Consider the following 9,586-nt stretch of genomic DNA (forward strand, 5'->3'; position numbering starts at 1 on the left):
ATATCACATAGTGCGCACAATAATATAACCGGGCCGGGACTTGGCGAAAGAGATAATAACAGAATGCAAGAGCGGAATCGTAAATAAACATATGCATACAAATCTCTTACCACAACCCAACAGGATAATCAAAATGAACTGTTAGTTCAACACCGGAACAACAGTCAAATATGTTATAACCTCAATGAACTAATTAAACGACCATCTCACAGTAGTTGACGCAATAGTCAAAAAATTTTCTTTGAATACTGCACAAATATATCAAATAAAGCAATATAGGGAGATATCGAAATTCGTGGGCCCACCTCGGTCAAGTTGAGGCGGCGTACCTCAATTGTGGTCATTAGGCCTTATGGGGTCATGTACGAAAGATTCAAGGCCATCCAATTCTGTTTGGGCAAGTATTAGATGTCTACACAATTGTTTCCGTAAAATATCAAGTATCTAATTCAATTCTATTGAATGAAAAAGGGCCAGATTCAAACTCGGATTTCTAGGAGTAGAGTCGTCCCCGAAGCTCGTATCTTAGCCTAACATACCTAGGGCATGCCAAAAGAATGAAAAGCAAAGCTTTACATACCATAGTTGCGCCATACGCTTGCTCAAATTCAATTCCCGTTTCGCCCAAAATCTACAAAAGGCCATATTTACCAATTGTCAATAGTAAGACTTTTAGCATTCAAATCTTTAATTCATTACTAGTCTACAAAAATATGGGCAGCATTTCTCCTATAATTTCGCCGCCCCGAGAATATAACTCGGCTCAGAATATCAACACAACACCCATAACAATATCGAAAACATCAACCATTACTACAAAACACATTCTAACATAAATAGTCTTCCTTTCTTCATAATGTCACAACTTCTACTCCAACTTCGTACTTCCAAACTATTATCAACATTTTCACATTCATGCGCTAATTCAGAACCATTCAACGCAATTCGGACGCATTTCACATTGTTCTTACAAAGTATACAACAATTCCACCGAAACCATAATTCATCCAAAACTTCCAACCTCCGATATAAACATTCACAATACATTCTTTTCCTTCCAATTTCATTAATAACAATCATAATTTGCACCTTACCACTTCATTTTCATAATTACATAAACTATAATAAAATCACATACTTTCCGACAACAACTTAACAACAATTTTCTCATGCCAACTTGAATTAAAATTCTTCCACTTGCATCACAAGACTACAACAACACAATTGACATACTAAACAATTTAATTCATGTTCCTCCTCCACTTGATGCACACGGCCAACATACACACATCCACAACACACAAAAATTTTCATACTTTTCATTCATCTCTACATACTATAACATATATATATGTCTTCCATAGTATAAAATGATAAAATTCTTACCTTTTCTCAATTCTTCCACTTGCCGCAAAAGGTAGTTTCTTCCCAAAATAATTATATCATCTTGAAGAGGGCCTTGAGATTAGTAGAAATATAAGAAGATTTGGATTTTTGGATCAAAGAATTGAGCCCCAAGAATTTTCTTTTGTTTTTTCCTTCTTGGCCGTGCCCTCTTTCTTGCTCGCTTCTCTCACTTTTTTTTTTTTGTGTCTTGAAACTTCTAATGTGTTCAAGACTAATGGTCCTTGATTTATATAACTTAAGATAAATAATTACATGGGCCCTTTTGAGCCCCTCATGGCCGGCCGCCACCATGGAGTTTCTTTGAGCCTCTTTTCCTTTTTTTTTTTTAGCCCAATTACTTGTGGCTATTTTTTGTAATTCGTGGAACAAGTTTCCGAAATTCCAATTTTTGTCCTTAGCTTCCCTCCATATTTCCACATCAATATTTTCCCATGAACAACTTATGTATTGAACAGAATCAAAATATGGCCTTGTCTTTAACTTGTTACAATTGTTTCAAAATTTTCAAATATGCAAAATTACGGGATATAACATCCTCCCCCCCCCCCCCTCCCTTTAGAACATTCGTCCTCGAATGTTAAATTGACCGTATGGGGTCTCTCAATGCATCCGGGGAGGTTTCAAATGTTACAATTGCTACCCCTTTGTCCCTCATGTACTTACTTTTCTTCTCTTTCCAGATATCGCTGTATCAAAAGCTTCTACCCTTTTTGTAGTGAGATCAGTACTCGTTTATTTCATAATGTGTTTATATCACACCTTTTACTTATCTCCTGAATTTCGTCAGCTAATGTCTTTCATATATCGCAACACTGGCCGTTGGGGCCCACCGCGGAACGGTACAATCATAAACAGGGTATCATACGCATCCACATACATTTACTAACATTTTGCTCACAAACATCTCCAAACGCTTATTCAAACTTACTTTGATTCCAGATCTGTATTATGCTTCATTCTTCTTCACCGGCCAAGTCTGTCCTGGCCTACCCGACCTATTTAGGGTTTCTAACCGTTCAGTACATCTAATTTCCTTTAGGTTACTCCAAATTTCCCATTTGCCTTTTGTATCTACATTTATGAAAATTTCGGGGTACTTCCCAGGGGGTCACCCATCCCAAAATTACTCTGGCCCCAACACGTTTAACCTCAAAACTTTCATACGTTTTGATGCGTTAATGCTAATATAATTGCGTCGACTGCCCCACACAACCTTTGTCACACAATTTAGGGCATATCGGGGTCTTAGTAAATCTTCGGAAGGTTTTCGTAGCGGGTCCCACCCCGGTCTAAACCATACAATTATCATATCGCCCTTCTGAATCCTCAATGTCCATTTCCATCTGTATATTTATAGCTATCTCATATAGTTCTATTGGGTTGAATTACCTTACTTTTACTAACACCCAGAAGAAGAAAATCACGTGATATGATAGAGTACAAATCTATCCATACACATATCTCTTAAGAAAAGATTAATGATATACCTGGGTCTGCACTTGGTGCCGCTCCTGGGTCCTGCCGGCTGGTGAGCGCATATAGGCGGTTCGATGGACCGCTGGAACTGGAGGCTCCGCCACGGCCTGCTGGTGCCGGTGTGCCCCGTCCCATCGGGCGCATAGCTACGGAAGGGGAAGACGAACCGGCGACTGACCCGGTAGGCTGAGCTGCTCCCCCGGCACTGTCCCTGAGGGGGCAATCTCTCATATAGTGGCCCTGCTGGCCGCAGGTAAAGCAAGCACCCGCGGCATGATGACACTCCCCCTCCTGGTGGTGTCTCCTACAGTGAGGACATCGGGGTAGGGGTAGCCTCAACTGGCTGGAACCTCTGTCCATCTGTAAGCCTGAAGCCCTAGAGCTCTGGCCTACCCTTGAATACTCTGCACCATCCGGTCCCCAGCCGGGGAACTGTGGGGGTGTGCTTGGTGCTGGTTGGGGAGGATATCTGCTCTGCTGCTGCTGAGGCTGCCTGCCTCGCAATTCCCCAGAATATCTCGCGGATCTGGACCTCTTGGGCGGCCCCTGTCATAATCCCTGTCAGGCTGACGCCCTCGGTGTCGGTCCTCCATACTCTAGGCGTGGGCCTGTATACGGGAAATGTCCATCCCTGTCTGGGCCGCCATCACCGTACAACTGTCAAACAATTAATCATCCAGCCCTATCACATACCGGTGCATCCGGTCAGTCATATCAGCGACATAAGCGGGCGCATATCTGGCCAGCGAATCAAACTCCAGACTGTACTCCCTGACACTCCTGCCCCTCTGTCTCAATAGCAGGAATCTGTCTACTCTGGCCCGCCTCACCTCCAGAGGTAGAAAATGGGCCAGGAAGGCCTCTGTAAACTCTCCCCATACGGCTGGAGGGGCACCCTCGCCTCTGGACAGCATCCAAGACTCGTACCAATTAGCCGCTACATCGTGCAACCGGTATGACGCCAACTCAACCGACTCTGTCTCGGAGGCACTAATCAATCGCAGGGTACGCTGCATTTGTCGGATGAACTCCTGAGGGTCTACTGCGGGCTTTGACCCGGAAAACTCTGGTGGGCGACAAAGCAGAAAATCACGGGCCCTCTGACTATCGCGCCTGTCTACACGATCATCCCCTGTTCCCTGTCTGTAAACCTGCCCCGCTACCAATTGAGTCAATAACTGGACTGCCTCTCGCAGGGTCCCATCATCCACCCCTGGCTGGGGGCTGGAGGTACAGGTACTGGTGCCGCGGGAGCTGGCGGTGGAGCCGCCCCCTGTGCTGCAGCTGTGGCTGCTCCAAATCCCTCCGATACTGGTGGCGTAGCAGAACTGGCCGTCGAAGGCACAACATCTGGCTCAATCTGGGCACGAGCCCTAGTAGTCACCTGAGCTCGGCTGGTCTCACCTGCCGCTGTAGACTTGCCCTTCTGGGCGGCTGTGGCCTTCTTCGGAGGCATCGCTGAAAATATAACAATTCGTCAGGGAAGAACCATCCTGATAACACAGCTCTATCGCACGATCTAGGACCAGAAGGAAAGATAACACCCTAAATGCCCTGTAGCCTCCTGTTTATAGATGTGGTGCACAACACACCGATAAACAAGACTCTACTAGACACGGTCTGTAGACAATCCGAGGACGAACCGCTCTGATACCACTTCTGTCACGACCCATCCCCGTAGGCCGTGACTAGTGCCCGAACTGGGCACCCCTACACGCTCATTTACCAGATTCAGCATGCAGACGACTCGTATATAAATGAATATCAGACATGGCTCCACACTGGTGCCTACAACCATATATATTGCATAGAAGCCGGCAAGGCTATCATACTATACATAACGTACCAAAGCATACACACACGCGGCCGATAGGGCTGCCACGGCGGATGGGCCGCCCAAACACAATTCACACAACGCGTCCAAACAAAACTGTACATTACCCACGTCTATGTCTACAGACCTCTAATACGGAACAACAAAATCAGATGGCGGGACAGGGCCCCGCCGTACCCTGAATAAACATAAACATATACATCGGAAGAGTATGTACCCAAAATGTCGGCTCCGGAACAAAGGGAGCACTCCGAACCGCAGAATGGAAATCCTACGCCAGTGGGTCACCAAAACGTGAGTCTGTACTTGCGGGCATGAAACGCAGCCCCCCGAAGAAAGGGGGTCAGTAAAAAAGATGTACTGAATATGCAAAGCATGAAGTACAGAAAACGAAGTCATAACCGAAGTGCAATGTACAGAAGGTGAGCACAATAACCAGAATACCAAAGTGTTGCATCTGACGTACAAATCATACATAAGGGGTTCCGGAAGACAAATACGGCAATCAGAATGCCAAAATGCTTTGCTTTCTTTTGAAAAACATTTCCGTCTCATACACACAGAAAATCAAACACACAGTTACTGCGGCCAAAAGTCCAGCGGTCACTATCACACATACCGCGGCCAAGTACCCAGCGGTTAACATCCCAAACCCGACATACCACGGTCAGGGGTCAAGCGGTCAATGTCGGACATACCGCGGTCAGGGGTCCAGCGGTCAATATCACAAATCCGGCATACCGCGGTCAGGGGTCCAGCGGTCAATGTCGGACATACCGCGGTCAGGGGTCCAGCGGTCAATATCACATAGTGCGCACAATAATATAACCAGGCCGGGACTTGGCGAAAGAGATAATAACAGAATGCAAGAGCGGAATCGTAAATAAACATATGCATACAAATCTCTTACCACAACCCAACAGGATAATCAAAACGAACTGTTAGTTCAACACCGGAACAACAGTCAAATATGTTATAACCTCAATGAACTAATTAAATGACCATCTCACAGTAGTTGACGCAATAGTCAAAAGTTTTTCTTTGAATACTGCACAAATATATCAAATAAATCAATATAGGGAGATATCGAAATTCGTGGGCCCACCTCGGTCAAGTTGAGGCGGCGTACCTCAATTGTGGTCATTAGGCCTTATGGGGTCATGTACGAAAGATTCAAGGCCATCGAATTCCGTTTGGGCAAGTATTAGAGGTCTACACAATTGTTTCAGTAAAACATCAAGTATCTAATTCAATTCTATTGAATGAAAAAGGGCCAGATTCAAGCTCGGATTTCTAGGAGTAGAGTCGTCCCCGAAGCTCGTATCTTAGCCTAACATACCTAGGGCATGCCAAAAGAATGAAAAGCAAAGCTTTACATACCTTAGTTGCGCCTTACGCTTGCTCAAATTCAATTCCCGTTTCGCCCAAAATCTACAAATGGTCATATTTACCAATTGTCAATAGTAAGACTTTTAGCATTCAAATCTTTAATTCATTACTAGTCTACAAAAATTTGGGCAGCATTTCCCCTATAATTTCGCCGCCCCGAGAATATAACTCGGCTCAGAATATCAACACAACACCCATAACAATATCGAAAACATCAACCATTACTACAAAACACATTCTAACATAAATAGTCTTCCTTTCTTCATAATGTCACAACTTCTACTCCAACTTTGTACTTCCAAACTATTATCAACATTTTCACATTCATGCGCTAATTCAGAACCATTCAACGCAATGCGGACGCATTTCACATTATTCTTACAAAGTATATAACAATTCCACCGAAACCATAATTCATCCAAAACATCCAACCTCCGATATAAACATTCACAGTACATTCTTTTCCTTCCAATTTCATTAATAACAATCATAATTTGCACCTTACCACTTCATTTTCATAATTACATAAACTATAATAAAATCGCATACTTTCCGACAACAACTTAACAACAATTTTCTCATGCCAACTTGGATTAAAATTCTTCCACTTGCATCACAAGACTACAACAACACGATTGACATACTAAACAATTTAATTCATGTTCCTCCTCCACTTGATGCACACGGCCAACATACACACATCCACAACACACAAAATTTTCATACTTTTCATTCATCGCTACATACTATAACATATATATATGTCTTCCATAGTATAAAATGATAAAATTCTTACCTTTTCTCAATTCTTCCACTTGCCGCAAAAGGTAGTTTCTTGCCAAAATAATTATATCATCTTGAAGAGGGCCTTGAGATTAGTAGAAATATAAGAAGATTTGGATTTTTGGATCAAAGAATTGAGCCCCAAGAATTTTCTTTTTTTTTTTCCTTCTTGGCCGTGCCCTCTTTCTTGCTCTCTTCTCTCACTTTTGTTTTTCTTTTGTGTCTTGAAACTTCTAATGTGTTCAAGACTAATGGTCCTTGCTTTATATAACTAAAGATAAATAATTACATGGGCTTGGCCCATTTGAGCCCCTCATGGCCGGCCACCATTGAGTTTCTTTGGGCCTCTTTTCCTTTTTTTTTTAGCCCAATTACTTGTGGCTATTTTTTGTAATTCGTGGAACTAGTTTCCGAAATTTCAATTTTTGTCCTTAGCTTCCTCCATATTTCCACATCAATATTTTCCCATGAACAACTTATGTATTGAACAGAATCAAAATATGGCCTTGTCTTTAAATTGTCACAATTATTTCAAATATTTCAAATATGCAAAATTACGGGATATAACAGTATCATTTTATGATTTGATCTGTTGTGACTCCTCAGGTGAAAAGTTATCTGAATATACATATATGATGATTCTATGAACTTTTGGAGTTCTTTTGTAAAGTTCCATGTTGTTCATAGATTCAGATTGATTATATTTAACAGGAACGTATACGGGTGTCCAGGTCGGGCACTAGTCACGGCCTACAGGGTTAGGTCGTGACATTCGTCATCATGGATATCAAAACGAGCTACAACCTATTATTAGGACTACCATGGTTGCACACCGCTGGAGTCGTAGCATATTCGTTGCGCTAGTCTCTCAAGTTCATATGGGATGATCAAGAAGTAGTGATTCATGTTAAAAGAAGTATCCAAAACTATCTGGACAATTCTGTACCTGTCATAGAGAAGTCACCAGTGGGTACTAATTTTCACACTGTTGAATTAGCCATGATAGATCGCAGGGGAGATGATTAAGATATCCCTATACCACCGGTCAATAAAATGGTTGCTACGACTAAGATAAGAAGCGGGTTTGAGCAAAGGAAAGGTCTGGGAAGGAACTTACAAGGAATCAAAAAACCAATGAGTATCAAAAATAGGAAATATCGATTTGAGGTTGGATCCGAGCCATGTAAGGCAGAAGAGGAAGAAGCAGAACATGGACCAAGAGGTCCCGTTAAAATAAGAAAGCCATTCCCTCATCTATACCAGTCTTTCACAGCATGCCCATTGAGTCACAACAACAAAGATCCAGAAGAGGGTTTGAGGACGTTGTTTTGGGAAGAGGAGTGCACAGCCATCATTGAAGAATGTTTCGAAGCAATGGAGATTCATCGTGCTGAGCCAGGGGCACAACAAGTGGATGGAATTCTACCCCATTGTTCACTCTGTGGTAGAAAAAATGCTGACTTTCAGAAAAATGGCGAAAGTCGGCTTTGAGACCTGGCTTGTCGCCTTTTCATGTTTTCTTATTACGTGTTGTTTAATAACGGAAATGGCTAGATGTTCCATTCCGAGTTAGGACCACAGTTTATATCACTCATTTTTAAAATTTCAATGAAAACTCCTCAAAGTTTACAATAAGACAAAATCGTTTTACTTTACCTAATAATGTCATGACATGTTACGAAACAACTAAAAATGACGACGAACAAAACAATGATCAAGAAGAAGAGATAACTAAACCGGAAGGATTGATAGACGTCGAAGAGCAATATGAAAATAGACCGACACCAAACCTAGAGAAAACAGAGGCAGTTAATCTAGCGAATGAGGAATTTATTCGGCAAACTAGAATAAGTGTACATCTGACAGAGATTGAGAAAGAAGGGTATCAGAGCTTGTTGAAAGAATATGAATTTGTTTTCTCCTGTTCATATGCCGATATGCCGGGTTTGAGTACTAATATTGTTGCCCATAGGTTGCCGATCATAGAAGGATTTTCCCCGGTAAAATAGAAAATCAGGCAGCCTAAGCCTGATGCCAGCATCCGAATTAAAGAAGAAGTAGAAAAACAAATTTAGTCGGGAGTTGCGGAGGTGACACCATACCCGACATGGTGAGCGAAAATAGTCTCAGTACCAAAGAAAGATGGGAAAATAAGGATCTGTGTGGATTATCGTGATGTTAACCACACTAGCCCAAAGGATAATTTTCCACTCCCAAACATTCACATACTCATTGACAACTGCGCCAAGCATAAGGTGCAATCTTTTGTTTTGTTACACAAGCTATCATCAGATACCGATGGATGAAGAAGATTCTCAAAAGACAGCACTCATCACACCATGGGGGGTATATCATTACCGGGTAATGTCTTTCGGGCTCAAGAATGCTGGCGCTACTTACATGAGGGAAATGACCGCCATCTTTCATGATATGATGCATAGAGAGATTGAGGTATATATGCACGATGTCATCATCAAGTCCCGAGTGGGTGATGATCATCTTGAGCACTTAAGAAATTCTTCAACAGACTCCGCAAGTACGATTTGAAGTTGAATCCTGCAAAATCTGCATTTGGAGTGCCTGCCAAAAAATTGCTAGGATTCATAGTCAGTTGTCGTGGTATTGAGTTGGATCCCACAAAGATCAAAGCAATTCAAGAACTCCCACCACCAAGAACAAAGAAAGAGGTCATGAGTT

The sequence above is a fragment of the Lycium barbarum genome, chromosome 12 (genome assembly GCF_019175385.1).
Source record: "Lycium barbarum isolate Lr01 chromosome 12, ASM1917538v2, whole genome shotgun sequence".
Lineage (NCBI taxonomy): Eukaryota > Viridiplantae > Streptophyta > Magnoliopsida > Solanales > Solanaceae > Lycium > Lycium barbarum.